At 52.0% G+C, this 16,996-nt stretch overlaps 1 long non-coding RNA gene across 1 annotated transcript; it reads right to left on the reverse strand.

Moving 5' to 3' along the window:
- Positions 1–11,921: 11,921 nt before the first annotated feature.
- LOC135968412 (uncharacterized) lies at positions 11,922–14,289 on the reverse strand. The gene is made up of 2 exons (XR_010583169.2): positions 14,205–14,289; positions 11,922–13,855 (listed from the first exon to the last, which is right to left on the reverse strand). It is a non-coding gene; the product is annotated as an uncharacterized lncRNA (long non-coding RNA).
- Between the last annotated feature and the right edge of the window lie 2,707 nt (positions 14,290–16,996).

Consider the following 16,996-nt stretch of genomic DNA (forward strand, 5'->3'; position numbering starts at 1 on the left):
GAGAATGGCGGGAACCCGGGAGGCGGAGCTTGCAGTGAGCTGAGATCCGGCCACTGCACTCCAGCCTGGGCGGCAGAGCGAGACTCCGTCTCAAAAAAAAAAAAAAAAAAAAAAAAAAGCAGCATGTTGCTCCACACCACCTTGTGTTGTTGTTGGCGCGCTCTCGGTATTCGAACCGATACTAGAGCCTTGCAGGTTGAACCAAGGAGGCAGAGGTTGCAGTGAGCCAAGATCGCACCACTGCACTCCAGCCTGGGTGACAGAGTGAGGCCCTGTCTCAAAAACAATAATAATAATAATAATAATAATAACAACATTTAAAAGAGAAAAAAATAGGCAGGTGTGGTGGTGGGTGCCTGTAATCCCAGTTACTTGGGAGGCAGAGGCAGGAGAATTGCTTGAACCCGGGAGGCAGAGGTTGCAGTGAGCGGAGATCACGCCATTGCACTCCAGCCTGGGCAACAGGAGTGAAACTCTATGTCAAAAAAAAAAAAAGACATTGATGAACTAATCTTTTTTTTTTTTTTTTTTTGAGACAGAGTCTCGCTCTTTCACTCAGGCTGGAGTGCAGTGGCCGGATCTCAGCTCACTGCAAGCTCTGCCTCCTAGGTTTATGCCATTCTCCTGCCTCAGCCTCCCGAGTAGCTGGGACTACAGGTGCCTGCCACCTCGCCCGGCTAGTTTTTTGTATTTTTTTAGTAGAGACGGGGTTTCATCGTGTTAGACAGGGTGGTCTCGATCTCCTGACCTTGTGATCCGCCCATCTCGGCCTCCCAAAGTGCTGGAATTACAGGCTTGAGCCACTGTGCCTGGCCGATGAACTCATCCTTTCTCTTTTTTTTTTTTTTTTTTTGAGACAGAGTCTTGCTCTGTCGCCCAGGCTGGGGTGCAGTGGCCGGATCTCAGCTCACTGCTGCAAGCTCCGCCTCCCGGGTTTAGACCATTCTCCTGCCTCAGCCTCCCGAGTAACTGGGACTACAGGCGCCCGCCACCTCGCCCAGCTAGTTTTTTGTATTTTTTAGTAGAGACGGGGTTTCAACGTGTTAGCCAGGATGGTCTCGATCTCCTGACCTCGTGATCCGCCCGTCTCGGCCTCCCAAAGTGCTGGGATTACAGGCTTGAGCCACCGCGCCCGGCCAACTCATCCTTTCTCATGAAGCATCTTTTGAAAACAAGGATGGTGCCGGATGTGGTGGCTCACATCGGTAAGCCCAACACTTTGGGAGGCCAAGGCAGGGGGATCTCTTGATCCCAGGAGTATGAGAGCCTGAGCAATATGGCAAACCCTGTGTCAAAAAAAAATACAAAAAAAATTTAGCCAGGCATGATGGCATGTACCTGTAGTCCCAGCTATACTGGAGGCTGAGATGGGAGCCCGAGGAGGTTGAGGCTGCAGTGAGGCTAGATCGTACCACTGCACTCAGAGCAAGACCCTATCTCAATAAATAAATAAATAAATAAATAAATAAATAAATAAATAACCATTTTAAAGTGAACAATGCAGTGCCTTCTAGTATGGTCACAATGCTGTACCACCTCCTCCATCCAGTTCTAAAACAATTTCCTCACTACAGAATAAAAACTTTTCTCCCCTCTCCTCAGTCCCTGGAAACCATTAACCTAACCTTTTATCTAAATAAATGTGCTGATTCTGGATTTTTTTTTATTATTATACTTTAAGTTCTGGGATACATGTGCAGAACGTGCAGTTTTGTTACATAGGTATACACGTGCCATGGTGGTTTGCTGCACCCATCAACCCGTCATCTACATTAGGTATTTCTCCTAATGCTATCCCTCCCCTAGCCCCCCACCCCAGATTCTGGATATTTTACATAAATGAAACCATACAATATGTGACTTTTATATCTGACTTATTTCACTTAGCATAAGGTTTTCAAGGTTCAACCATGTTGCAGCACATATTAGGACTTCCTTTTTATGGTTGAATGAGATCCCATTATGGCTGGGTGTGGTGGCTCATGACGCCTGTAAGACCAGCACTTTGGGAAGCCAAGGCAGGTGGATGACTTGAGCCCAGGAGTTTGAGACCAGCCTGGGCAACATGACAAAACCCTGTCTCTACAAAAAATGCAAAAATTAGCCAAGCATGATGGTGCATGCCTGTAGTCCAGCTACTTGGGTAGGCTGAGGCAGGAAGAGCGCTTGAGCCTGGGAGGTGGAGGCTGCAGTGAGCCATGATGGCATCACTACACTCCAGTCTGATGACAGAGACCTTGCCATGAGAGTGTGTGTGCGCAGCGCTACTCCATTTTATGGATACACCACATTTATTTATCCATTAATTAATTCATTAGCTAATGGACATTTGTGTTGTTTCTACTTTTAGTGTATATTTTTTTAGATCAAGTTTTGCTCTTGTTGCCCAGGCTGGAGTGCAATGGCATGATCTCTGCTCATCGCAACCTCCGCCTCCCGGGTTCAAGCGATTCTCCTGCCTCGCCTCCCGAGTAGCTAGGATTACAGGTACACACTACCATGCCTGGCTAATTTTTGTTTGTTTGTTTGTTTGTTTTTTGAGATGGAGTCTTGCTCTGTCGCCCAGGCTGGAGTGCAGTGGCCGGATCTCAGCTTACTGCAAGCTCCGCCTCCCGGGTTTACGCCATTCTCCTGCCTCAGCCTCCCGAGTAGCTGGAACTACAGGTGCCCGCCACCTCGCCCGGCTAGTTTTTTTGTATTTTTTAGTAGAGACGGGGTTTCACTGTGTTAGCCAGGATGGTCTCGATCTCCTGACCTCATGATCCTCCCGTCTTGGCCTCCCAAAGTGCTGGGATTACAGGCTTGAACCACCGCGCCCGGCCTAATTTTGTATTTTTAGTAGAGACGGGGTTTCTCTATGTTGGTCAGGCTGGTCTCAAACTCCCGACCTCAAGTGATCTGCCTGCCTCGGCCTCCTAAAGTGCAGGGATTATAGGCGTGAGTCACCGTGCTTGGCCCTACTTTTAGTTATTATGAATAGTGCTGCTATGAACATTCCTGCACAAGGATTTGTTTGAACACCTGTTTTCTTTCTTTCTTTCTTCTTTTTTTTGAGACAGAGTCTTGCTCTGTCACCCAGGCTGGAGTGCAGTGGCACAATCTCAGATCACTGCAAGCTCTGCCTCCCACGTTCATGCCATTCTCCTGCCTCAACCTCCTGAGTAGCTGGGACTACAGGTACCCACCACCATGCCTGGCTAAGTTTTTGTATTTTTAGTAGAGACGGGGTTTCACCGTGTTAGCCAGGATGGTCTTGATCTCCTGGCTTGGCCTCCCAAAGTGCTGGAATTACAGGCGTGAGCCACTGCGCCCGGCCTAAACACCTGTTTTCAAGTTGAGTGGGTATATACCTTGGAGGTGAATTGCTGGATTGTGTTTCACTGTTTGAGGAACTGCCAGGCTGTTTCCCATGATGGCTACACCATTTTGCATTCCCACAGCAAAGTATGAAGGTTCTAATTTCTCCACATCCTCACTTTCACTTGTCATTTTCAGTTATTTTTATAGCCATCCTAGTGGGCGTGAAGCAGTATTTCATTGTGGTTTGATTTGCATTTCCCTGATGAACACTGATGTGGAGCATTTATTGGCCATTTGTATATCTTCTTTGAACCTCGTCTCCTTCTCCTTTTTAAATAGTTGTATTGATGTCTAATTTATAAGTCATAAAATACATACAGCACTTATAGGGTGGGATCATGTCATCAACCCTAATGTGGGGCACTGACAGCCTGACTGTCCCCTGTCCACTTACAGGTTCCCCCTACGCAGCCATGTTGACACCACACCCTCCATGTACCTCATAACATAAGCAGATAATCCTGACCAGTGCAGGGATTTCATTATGGGTTGGGAAATTAGGCTTTTTCAAATTCTAGCATCTAATTATCAGTGGGCATTCTTCGGTAAGCAAGAACTGGGGCCATGTGTTCCCCTGAAATACAGTTCACCTTGGAAAGGCAGGATGGATGCCAAGTTCTCAGAGTGAGGGGCTGGCTTAAAATCAGCATCATATGGTGACAGATGGGTTTATTTTTCTGGATCTCTCTTTTTTGGAGAACACTTAAAGACTCATGGGTAGTGTGGATTTATTGTGCATCAGCCAATGACGGTCACTGTTCTGATGCTCCAGTTGTTTGATCAGGTTTGGCATCTATGTCCTTTTAACATATTTCCACCATTCTTTGGGCACCTCTCAGGCTCAGCTGGGACTTTTCCTGTATAGTCTGTCCCTGCACCGTCCTGGAATCAGCCATTTTTCCCAGGAGCCCTGGTTCCTATTAGCAGGGAAAGGGATAAGACTGTGGACTCTGAGTGTTTTCTGTCCTCCCCTCTCCTTCCTTTCCCTGGAAGCTACAGGATGCTTTGGGAAGGCAGCAAACAGAAGGGGCGAGGGCACCACCAAGTCCGGGAGTGGGTTGAATTTGTACCGGTCACAATGTGGAGCTCTGAACAGCCCGTTCTACTCTCTGGGAATTGGTTTTCCTATCTGTGAAATTGGGACTGAAGTAACTGAAAATGGCCCCCAATGATATATACATCCTAACTCTGAAACCTGGAAGTGTTACCTTATTAGGAAAAAGGGTATTTGTAATCGTGATTTAGGTTCTCGAAATTGGGAGATTACCTGGAATTATTTGGTGCACCCTACATGTAAATGAACATGAATCGTAAGAGAAAGGCAGAGGAGGAAATAACATAAGGCTACATGGCGCAAACAACAGAAGATTTATTCTCAGAGTTTTGGAAGGGAAAGTCTAAAATCAAGGTGCAGGCAAAGTAAGTTTCATTTTGCGGACTCTCCTCTTGCTGTGTTGGGGGAAGCTGGGGTGGAGCTCTTCCATACTTTTTCTTTTCTTTTTCTTTCAGATGGAGTTTCGCACTTATCACCCAGGCTGGAGTGCAGTGGTGCGATCTCAGCTCACTGCAACCTCCGCCTGCCGGGTTCAAGTATTTCTCCTGCCTCAGCCTCAGGAGTAGTTGGGATTACAGGTGCGTGCTACCACGCCCAGTTTATTTTTTGTATTTTTAGTAGAAACAAGGTTTCACTATGTTGGGCAGTCTGGTCTCGCACTCCTGACTCAGGTGATCCTCCCACTTTGACCTCCCAAAGTGTTGAGATTACAGGCGTGAGCCACCACCCCCAGCCATGTTTTTGAGAAAAAGTCTTGATATGTCGCCCAGGCTGGAGTGCAGTGGCGTGATCTCTACTCACTGCAATCTCTGCCTCCCAGGTTCAAGTGATTCTCCTGCCTCAGCCTCCCGAGCAGCTGGGATTACGGGCATGTGCCACCATGCCTGGCTACTTTTGTATTTTTTTAGTAGAGACAGGGTTTCTCCATGTTGGTTAGGCTGGTCTCAAACTCCCGACCTCAGGTGAGCCACCTGCCTCAGCCTCCCAAAGTGCTGGGATTACAGGCGTGAGCCACCGCGTCTGGCCTAATTTTTATATTTTTAGTAGAGACAGGGTTTCACCACGTTGGCCAGGCTGGTCTTGAACTCCTGACCTCAGGCAAGCCTCCCGCCTTGGCCTCCCAAAGGCATTTTTTCTTTTTCTTTTTCTTTTTTTTTTGAGACAGAACTCTCGCTCTGTCGCCCAGGCTGGAGTGCAGTGGCCGGATCTCAGCTCACTGCAAGCTCCGCCTCCCGGGTTTACGCCATTCTCCTGCCTCAGCCTCCCAAGTAGCTGGGACTACAGTCGCTCACCACCTCGCCTGGTTAGTTTTTTGTATTTTTTAGTAGTGACGGAGTTTCACTGTGTTAGCCAGGATGGTCTCCATCTCCTGACCTCGTGATCCACCCGTCTCGGCCTCCCAAAGTGCTGGGATTACAGGCTTGAGCCACCGCGCCCAGCCAAGGCATTTTTTCTTATGGGGCATTAGTCCCATTATGGAGCCCCACTATCAGGATATCATCTAAACCTAATTATTTCCCATAGGCCCCATTTCCGAATATCATCACAGTGGAGATTAGGGCTTCAACATATGAATTTTAGGGGACGCAATTCAGTCCATAGCAATGATGCATAGAAGACAAGGCAATATGAAATGAGAACAGAGATATTTGAAGCTGTTAGCCTTCAAGATTGGAGTGATGTGGTGACAAGCCCAGACCACTAGAAACTGGAGGAAGCAAAGAAGGATCCTCTCATGGCCGTCAGAACTTTGAGAGAATAAAGTTTTTTTTTAAGCTGCCATGTTTGTGGCAATATGTTACAAAATCCACAGGAAACTAACAGAGGAATCCTAGTGATTCCAAAGAGCAATTGAGAAGATCTAGTTGAACACTCATCTTTTGTTCTCCATTTTGCTCCCACCCATTACCCAACTGGAACCCTTGAAATGGGAATCAGATCATGCCACCTTCTGCTAAAACCTTCTGTTAGCTCCTCATTACAGTTAAAGAAGCACCCAGCCAAAAACCCCATACGGTATTGCCCACTGTAGCAGCTGTGTTACTAACAGCCCAAGCCGGAGGGAGAATGCAGTCAAGAGAACATGTAAGCAAACTGAAGGATATTATAGCATTGACCCTACACAACAAGGGCCAGGGAGGAACTAAGGTCATACATGGCTGTATAAATGTGCACTGAGAAGCCAGACAGAGAAGTAAAGCCCCATGTGTTTTGTGGGTAGGCAACGCTTGTCTGTGAAGTTAGGGTGTCAGCTACGAGGGACATGGACTTCTGGGAGCCGGAGATGTTCTGTTCTTTGCTATCACAGCTGGTTATCTGAGGTGCTCCCTGCATGCATCTCTACATATCATAAGCCTCCACCAAAGAGTTAAAAAGTCCCTAGAGACAGAAAGTAGATTAGTGGTTGCCAGGGGCTGGTTGGAGGCAGACTGTGGAGCGAGTGCTAATGGTTATGGGGATTCCTTTTGGAGTAATGATAACCACTTGGAAATAGATAGAGGTGGTGGTTGCACAACATTGTGAATGCATGAAATGCCACAGAATGTACACTTTTAAACTGCTTAAAATGATAAATTTCATGTTATGTGAATTTTATTTTATTTTATTTATTTATTTTTTTGAGACGGAGTCTCACTCTGTTGTACAGGCTGGAGTGCAGTGGCACGATCTCGGCTCACTGCAAGCTCTGCCTCCCACGTCCATGCCATTTTCCTACCTCAGCCTCGGGAGTAGCTGGGACTACAGGTGCCCACCACCACGCCCGGCTAATTTTCTTGCATTTTTAGTGGACACGGGGTTTCACCATGTTAGCCAGTATGGTCTCTATCTGGTCTCTATGGTACCTATCCTCGTGATCTGTCCGCCTTGGCCTCCCAAAGTGCTGGGATTACAGGCGTGAGCCACCGCGCCTGGCCGAATTTTATTATTATTATTATTATTGTTATTATTATTATTATTTTGAGACAGAATCTCTGTCTCCAGGTTTCCAGGCTGGAGTGCAGTGGCACAATCTCAGCTCACTGCAACCTCTGACTCCTTGGTTCAAGCAATTCTCCTGCTTCAGCCTCCCAAGTAGCTGGGATTATAGGCACGTGCCACCACACCCAGCTACTTTTTTTTTTTTTGAGATGGAGTCTTGCTCTGTCACCCAGGCTGGAGTGCAGTGGCGCAATCTCAGCTCAGGTTCACACCACTGGCCTCCCAAAGTGTTGGGGTTATAGGCGTGAGCCACTATGCCCAGCCTTAATTTTTGTACTTTTAGTAGAGACGGGGTTTCACCATGTTGGCCAGGATGATCTTGATCTTCTGATCGTGTGATCCGCCTGCTTCAGCCTCCCAAAGTGCTGGGATTATAGGCATGAGCCACTGTACCCAGCCTGTTTTTTTTTTTACATTTAAAAATATATACTTTAATAATAGAGACGGGGTCGGGCACAGTGGCTCATGCTGGTAATCCCAGCACTTTGGGAGGCCAAGGCCGGCGGATCACCTGAGATCAGGAGTTTGAGACCAGCCTGGTCAACACAGAGAAACCTTGTCTCTGCTAAATATACAAAAATTATCTGGGTATGGTGGTGTGTGCCTGTAATCCCAGCTACTCAGGAGGCTGAGGCAGGAGAATCACTTGAGCCCAGGAGGCAGAGGTTGCAGTGAGCAGAGATCACACCTGGGCTCAAGCTATCCTCCTGCCTTGGTCTCTCAAAGTGCTAGGATTACACGCAAGAGCCACCATGCCTGGCCATACATTTTAACTCAATTACCAGAAACAAACAAAAAAAAAATTTAAAGTGGGCCGGGCGCGGTGGCTCAAGCCTGTAATCCCAGCACTTTGGGAGGCCGAGACGGGCGGATGACGAGGTCAGGAGATCGAGACCATCCTGGCTAACACGGTGAAACCCCGTCTCTACTAAAAAAATAATACAAAAAACTAGCCGGGCGAGGTGGCTGGCGCCTGTAGTCCCAGCTACTCGGGAGGCTGAGGCAGGAGAATGGCGTGAACCCGGGAGGCGGAGCTTGCAGTGAGCTGAGATCCGGCCACTGCACTCCAGCCTGGGCGACAGAGCGAGACTCTGTCTCAAAAAAAAAAAAAAAAAATTTAAAGTGATAGAAACCAAACCTCATGTTATGGTCTACAAAACTGGCTCAAGATGGTCATCATCTTCATCTATTTGCATGTCCTTTCACACATTTGCTAATGACTGATCCACCGTGAAGTAGGCTCTGGGCTAAACACAGTGGATGCAGCAGTGAGTATGATTTGGAGCTAATATCCTTGTGATTCTCTCTAGCTGAAATGGGAAGGAAGAGAGCCCAGAGAATAACATTCTGAGTAGAGGCAACAGCAAGTACAAAGGCCCTGAGTTGAGGACAACAGGTCTCCTATGTGGCTGGAAGAGTGATGAGGTCAGAAGTCAGAGGTCAGCAGGGCCATACCCTAGAGTTGTCACCAGAATCGGATTTTTTTTTTTTTTTTTTTTGAGACGGAGTCTGGCTCTGTCGCCCGGGCTGGAGTGCAGTGGCGGGATCTCAGCTCACTGCAAGCTCCGCCTCCCGGGTTCATGCCATTCTCCTGCCTCAGCCTCCCGAGTAGCTGGGACCACAGGCGCCCGCCACCTCGCCCGGCTAGTTTTTTGTATTTTTAGTAGAGACGGGGTTTCACCGTATTAGCCAGGATGGTCTCGATCTCCTGACCTCGTGATCCGCCCGTCTCGGCCTCCCAAAGTGCTGGGATTACAGGCTTGAGCCACCGCGCCCGGCCTCAGAATCGGATTTTTTATTTTTATTTTTTAAGATGGAGTTTCGCTCTTGTTGCCCAGGTTGGAGTGCAGTGGCACGACCTTGGATCACCGCAATCTCCGTTGCAGTGAGCTGAGATTGCGCCATTGTACTTCAGCCTGGGCAACAGTGTGAGACTCCATCTCAAAAAAAGGAAAAAAAAGGCCGGGCGCGGTGGCTCAAGCCTGTAATCCCAGCACTCTGGGAGGCCGAGACGGGCGGATCACGAGGTCAGGAGATCGAGACCATCCTGGCTAACACGGTGAAACCCCGTCTCTACTAAAAAAATACAAAAAACTAGCCTGGCGAGGTGGCAGGTGCCTGTAGTCCCAGCTATTCGGGAGGCTGAAGCAGGAGAAGAGCGTAAACCCGGGAGGCGGAGCTTGCAGTGAGCTGAGATCCGGCCACTGCACTCCAGCCCGGGCGACAGAGCGACACTCCGTCTCAAAAAAAAAAAAAAAAAAAAAGGAAAAAAAAAAGACAGAAAAGACAGAAGAGGGGCCAGGTGCAGTGGCTCTTGCTTGTAATTCCAGCGCTTTTGGAGGCCAAGGCAGGAGGATTGCTTGAGAGCAGGATTTTGATACCAGCCTGGGCAATATAACAAGACCCCATCTCTACTAAAAAAAAAAAAAAAAAATGGCCGGGCGCGGTGGCTCAAGCCTGTAATCCCAGCACTTTGGGAGGCCGAGACGGGCGGATCACGAGGTCGGGAGATCGAGACCATCCTGGCTAACATGGTGAAACCCCGTCTCTACTAAAAAATACAAAAAACTAGCTGGGCGAGGTGGCGGGCGCCTGTAGTCCCAGCTACTCGGGAGGCTGAGGCAGGAGAATGGCGTAAACCCGGGAGGCGGAGCTTGCAGTGAGCTGAGATCCGGCCACTGCACTCCAGCCTGGGCGGCAGAGGGAGACTCCGTCTCAAAAAAAAAAAAAAAAAAAAAAAAAAAAAAAAAAAAAAAAGCTGGACATGGTGTTGACCTAGGTACTTGGAAGGCTGAGATTGGATAATCCCTTGAGGTGAGGAGTTCGAGGCACCACTGCACTCAACCTAGGTGACAGAGCAAAATGGTCTCTATAAATTTAATATATAAATAGGAAGAGAGGACACAAAGAAAGTCATGTGAAGACAGAGACAGAAATTTGAGGGCAGGTATGGTGGCTCACACCTGTAATCCCAGCACTTTGGGAGGCTGAGGTGGGCAGATCACCTCAGGTCAGGAGTTTGAGACAAGTTTGGCCCAAATGGTGAAACCCTGTCTCTACTAAAAATACAAAAATTAGCTGGGCATGGTGGTGCGTGCCTGTAGTCCCAGCTACTCAGAAGGCTGAGGAATGAGAATTGCTTGAACCTGGGAGGAGGAGGTCGCAGTGAGCCAAGTTCACATTACTGCACTGCAGCCTGGGTGACCGAATGAGACTCCGTTTAAAAAATAAATAAATAGGACAGGTGCGGTGGCTCACAACTGTAATCCCAGCACTTCAGGAGGCCGAGGCAGGCGGATCACGAGGTCAGGAGATAGAGACCATCCTGGCTAACACAGTGAAACCCTGTCTCTACTAAAAATACAAAAAATTAGCCGAGTGTGGTGGCGGGCACCTGTAGTCCCAGCTACTCGGGAGGCTGAGGCAAGAGAATGATGTGAACCCGGGAGGCGGAGTTTGCAGCAAGCCGAAATCGTACTACTGCACTCCAGCCTGGGTCACAGAGTGAGCCTCCGTCTCTAAAATAAATAAATAAATAAATAAAAATAAAATAAAAAAGAAGTCCCGGCGCGATAGCTCACGCCTATAATCTCACCACTCTGTGAGGCTGAGGCGGGTGGATCACCTGAGGTCAGGAGTTCGAGACCAGACTGGCCAACATGGTGAAACCCTGTCTCTACTAAAAATACAAAAAATAAGTCGGGTGTGGTGGTGGACACCTGTAATTCCAGCTACTTGGGAGGCTGGGGCAGAAGACTCTCTTAAACTTGGGAGGCAGAAGTTGCAGTGAGCAGAGATCATGCCATTGCACTCCATCCTAGGCAACAAGAGTGAAACTCCATCTCAAAAAAAAAAAAAAAAAGGCAAGGCATGGTGGCTCATGCTCATGCCTGTAATCCTAGGTAGGCAGGCAGATCACCTGAGGTCAGGAGTTCCAGACCAGCCTGGCCAACATGGTGAAACCCCCTTTCTACTAAGAATACAAAAGTTGGCCAGGTATGATGGGGCACACCTGTAATCCCAGCACTTTGAGAGGCCGAGACGGGCGGATCACGAGTTCAGGAGATCGAGACCATCCTGGCTAACATGGTGAAACTCGTCTCTACTGAAAATACAAATAAATTAGCCGGGCATGGTAGTAGGCGCCTGTAGTCCCAGCTACTCAGGAGACTAAGGCAGGAGAATGGCGTGAACCTGGGAGGCGGAGTTTGCAGTGAGCCAAGATTGCGCCACTGCACTCCAGGCTGGGAGACAGAGCAAGACTCCGTCTCAAAAAAAAAAAAGTATACAAAAATTATCCAGGTGTGGTAGTGGGCGCCTGTAATCCCAGCTACTCAGGAGGCTGAGGCAGGAGAATCGCTTGAACTCAGGAGGCATAGGTTGCAGTGAGCCAAGATCACACCACTGCATTCCAGCCTGGGCGACAGAGCAAGATTCCATCTCAAAAAAAAGAAAAAAGAAGAAAAAATAAATTTGAGTGATGTAGCCACAATGCCTCCTCAGAAAGTGGCTTTGGGGGTGACACCTAAGGGTGGGAAGGAGAGCACACACAGGTGTGGGGTTTGAGGAAGAAAGAGAGGGTAACGATGGCTATATTCAGGTAGGCGGCACAACCAGGCAGTAGGCAGTCCTCAGCTTGCCTGGGTGCAGTCTGAGTGACCTGACCACTGCATATTGCTACACCTGTCTTACGCCCTGTCTGCAAAGCCAAAATATTGACAGTTCCCAATGATCCAGGACTGGGAAGGGAGAGATGCGGTAAAGGGTTGGCAAGGAGCATGGAAGACAGAAGTATAAGGCGACACTGACCTCTTTGCTGGTCCAACTGGGAAGCAAAGCCAACCAAGGTGCACTAGTGTCCTGCCATATACTTATGGACCTCTGAGTGAGGTCCCTAGTCTTATTCTCCTATATACCCACCTTGGCTTGGCCAATCGTAAGAAGCCCCACTCTGCTGTCCCTGAGTCAGCCTGAGCCTGTTTTCTAGTTAATCTCCCTTCCCCCACTGGTGTCCTGGCACTTCCTGAAGCCTCAGATTCTCCATGTGGACAATGGGGCTCCACAGTGGTGTGGCACCTGGTGGAGAAGTGATGCACCAAGGTCTGCTGCTGGCGTTGGGTAACACCTGCTGCTTGTGGGGCGGCCTCATACTGGGGATGAAGGTCCTGGGCCCAGGGGGAGGAAAAGGGGTACTCTTACAGTTCCTCTCTATTGTGCAGAGAGAAGAGCATGGACCTTGATGGGCCACTGAAACCCCAAGGCGTGTTGCCAGGGCCTAGGGGAGGGCCTGTTATGAGGGGCAGCCGATTATAGGGTGGCAGGGGATCCAACACCCCAGACCCTGCTAGCTGTATAGTAACCTCTCTGAGCACCTCCCACTACTCCTCACTATTGCCTCCCTATTGCCTCAGGGACCTTGGACTTGTTTCTGCTCAACTGCCTTCCTGCAAGTGTTTGGGGCAGCTCCTAGGAGAGACATTTCCACACTTTGTACCATAGTATTAATATTTTGACCTGGCCCTGGTACCCTTGTCTGCCCTAGAGGCCAGAGGCAGGTGTGGGTCACATATCCCCCTCTCAGGTGATTCTGGGGACAAGTGCAGGATAGGGCCGTGGAAAATGCTCACCAAATATTCCTTTTGGTTTTTTTTTTTGAGACAGAGTTTTGCTCTTGTTGCCCAGGCTGGAGTGCAATGGGGCAATCTCAGCTCACTGCAACTTCTGCCTCCCAGGTTCAAGCGATTCTCCTGTCTCAGCCTCCAGAGTAGCTGGGATTACAGGCGTGTGCCACCATGCCCGTCTAATTTTTGTATTTTTAGTAGAGATGGGATTTCATCATATTGGTCAGGCTGGTGGCCAACTCCCGACCTCAGGTGATCCGCCCACCTGGGCCTCCCAAAGTGCTGGGATTACAGGCGTGAGCCACCGTGCCTGGCCACAGCAAATATTCCTTTTTTTTTTTTTTTTTTTTTGAGACGGAGTCTCGCCCTGTGTCACCTAGGCTGGAGTGCAGTGGCGTGATCTCGGCTCACTGCAAGCTCCGCCTCCCAGGTTCACGCCATTCTCCTGCCTCAGCCTCCGAGTAGCTGGGACTACAGGCGCCCGCCACCACGCCCGGCTAGTTTTTTGTATTTTTAGTAGAGACGGGGTTTCACCATGTTAGCCAGGATGGTCTCGATCTCCTGACCTCGTGATCCGCCCGTCTCGGCCTCCCAAAGTGCTGGGATTACAGGCTTGAGCCACCGCGCCCGGCCCACAGCAAATATTCCTAAAGGACGCCCACACCTGGCCCTGTGCACTGCCAGCACCAACTTTGTTTTTTCTTTCTTTTTAAATTTTATTTTAAAGACAGGGCCTCGCTCTGCCATCCCAGGCAGGAGTGCAGGGGCGCGATCATAGCTCACTGCAGCCAACTCCTGGGCTCAAGCGGTCTTAAGGTGTCAGCCGTGGCATCAACTTTCCCTGTTATCAGAGGAAGGAAGCCAGAGGCCAGGGCCTCTTCAGGGTGGTGGGCTGGAGGGGGCGGGCCGGCTCGCGAGGCGTGGCCCTATGAAGGGGCAGGCTGGGCGCGGAGGCGGTGACTATGCCGCGGAGGGGGCGGGCCCAGATTTGGGGGGCCGCGCGCCAGAGATGGAACAAAGGCAGAGGCGGGGACAAAGCCCCGCGGCCCCCAGTCCCCATCAGGAACAAAGGCCACACCCGGCCCAGCGGCCGACGCACCCGTGCTGCAGCCACGTGCGGACACCTGGGAGCGGGGCCTGGGGAGGCTGTGCCCCGTTACCCTCACGCCCCGCCCGGCTGCCCACTTTACCTGTGCGCGCCTTGGGAGTGGCGAATGGGTTTCACGGTGGTTCGCGCCAGTCCTCGCGGCCTCCAAACATCCTCCGGAAGCTGTCACCTACCCCGCCCCCAGCCGTTGTCACCTGGACCGGAGACCTCAGGGCCCCAGGGGCACTGCACAAGGGGCTGAGGTCCACCCCCTCCCCGGGGGCAGCCTCAATGCACCCACCCAGGTTTTCAACGCGCTGACAGTCCCTAGGCGGGTTGGCCTCTACCTTCAGACCCTGCTCACCCCGTAGACATGATTCCTCTCCCCCAGATCCTGCGTCCCTCAGAGTTCTCTCACACACCCCGCTTCCCTCCTCAGACAGGATTCTCCCCACACACCCCGCTTCCCTCCTCAGACAGGATTCTCCCCCCACACACCCCGCTTCCCTCCTCAGACAGGATTCTCCCCCCACACACCCCGCTTCCCTCCTCAGACAGGCTTCTCCTCACACACACCCCGCTTCCCTCAGACAGGATTCTCCCCCCACACACCCCGCTTCCCTCAGACAGGATTCTCCCCCCACACACCCCGCTTCCCTCCTCAGACAGGCTTCTCCCCCCACACACCCCGCTTCCCTCCTCAGACAGGCTTCTCGCCCCACACACCCCGCTTCCCTCAGACAGGATTCTCTCCCCACACACCCCGCTTCCCTCCTCAGACAGGCTTCTCCCCCCACACACCCCGCTTCCCTCCTCAGACAGGCTTCTCCCCCCACACACCCCGCTTCCCTCCTCAGACAGGATTCTCCCCCCACACACCCCGCTTCCCTCAGACAGGATTCTCCCCCCACACACCCCGCTTCCCTCAGACAGGATTCTCCCCCCACACACCCCGCTTCCCTCAGACAGGATTCTCCCCCCACACACCCCGCTTCCCTCCTCAGACAGGCTTCTCCCCCCACACACCCCGCTTCCCTCAGACAGGATTCTCCCCACACACCCCGCTTCCCTCAAACAGGATTCTCCCCACACACCCCGCTTCCCTCAGACAGGATTCTCCCCACACACCCCGCTTCCCTCAGACAGGCTTCTCTCCCCACACACCCCGCTTCCCTCAGACAGGATTCTCCCCACACACCCCGCTTCCCTCAGACAGGATTCTCCCCACACACCCCGCTTCCCTCCTCAGACAGGCTTCTCCCCACACAGACCCCGCTTCCCTCCTCAGACAGGCTTCTCCCCCCACACACCCCGCTTCCCTCCTCAGACAGGCTTCTCGCCCCACACACCCCGCTTCCCTCCTCAGACAGGCTTCTCCCCCCACACACCCCGCTTCCCTCAGACAGGATTCTCCCCCCACACACCCCGCTTCCCTCCTCAGACAGGATTCTCCCCCCACACACCCCGCTTCCCTCCTCAGACAGGCTTCTCCTCACACACACCCCGCTTCCCTCCTCAGACAGGCTTCTCCCCCCACACACCCCGCTTCCCTCCTCAGACAGGCTTCTCGCCCCACACACCCCGCTTCCCTCCTCAGACAGGCTTCTCCCCCCACACACCCCGCTTCCCTCCTCAGACAGGCTTCTCGCCCCACACACCCCGCTTCCCTCCTCAGACAGGATTCTCCCCCCACACACCCCGCTTCCCTCCTCAGACAGGCTTCTCCCCCCACACACCCCGCTTCCCTCCTCAGACAGGATTCTCCCCACACACCCCGCTTCCCTCCTCAGACAGGATTCTCCTCCCACACACCCCGCTTCCCTCCTCAGACAGGCTTCTCCCCCCACACACCCCGCTTCCCTCCTCAGACAGGATTCTCCCCCCACACACCCCGCTTCCCTCCTCAGACAGGCTTCTCGCCCCACACACCCCGCTTCCCTCCTCAGACAGGCTTCTCCCCCCACACACCCCGCTTCCCTCAGACAGGATTCTCCCCCCACACACCCCGCTTCCCTCCTCAGACAGGATTCTCCCCCCACACACCCCGCTTCCCTCCTCAGACAGGCTTCTCCCCCCGACACACCCCGCTTCCCTCCTCAGACAGGATTCTCCCCAGGCAGACCCCGCTTCCCTCAGACAGCATTCTCCCCCCACACACCCCGCTTCCCTCAGACAGGCTTCTCCCCCCACACACCCCGCTTCCCTCAGACAGGATTCTCCCCCCACACACCCCGCTTCCCTCAGACAGGCTTCTCCCCCCACACACCCCTCTTCCCTCAGACAGGATTCTCCCCCCACACACCCCGCTTCCCTCCTCAGACAGGCTTCTCCTCTCACACACCCCGCTTCCCTCCTCAGACAGGCTTCTCCCCCCACACACCCCGCTTCCCTCAGACAGGCTTCTCCCCCCACACACCCCGCTTCCCTCCTCAGACAGGATTCTCCCCCCACACACCCCGCTTCCCTCCTCAGACAGGATTCTCCCCACACACACACCCCACTTCTCTCCTCAGACAGGATTCTCCCCCCACACACCCCGCTTCCCTCCTCAGAAAGGATTCTCCCCCCACACACCCCGCTTCCCTCCTCAGACAGGCTTCTCCCCACACACACCCCGCTTCCCTCCTCAGACAGGATTCTCCCCCCACACACCCCGCTTCCCTCCTCAGAAAGGATTCTCCCCCCACACACCCCGCTTCCCTCCTCAGAAAGGATTCTCCCCCCACACACCCCACTTCCCTCCTCAGACAGGATTCTCCCCCCACACACCCCGCTTCCCTCCTCAGAAAGGATTCTCCCCCCACACACCCCACTTCCCTCCTCAGACAGGATTCTCCCCCCACACACCCCGCTTCCCTCCTCAGACAGGATTCTCCCCCCGACACACCCCGCTTC

Source organism: Macaca fascicularis, chromosome 19 (assembly GCF_037993035.2).
Source record: "Macaca fascicularis isolate 582-1 chromosome 19, T2T-MFA8v1.1".
NCBI classification, from domain to species: Eukaryota; Metazoa; Chordata; class Mammalia; order Primates; family Cercopithecidae; genus Macaca; species Macaca fascicularis.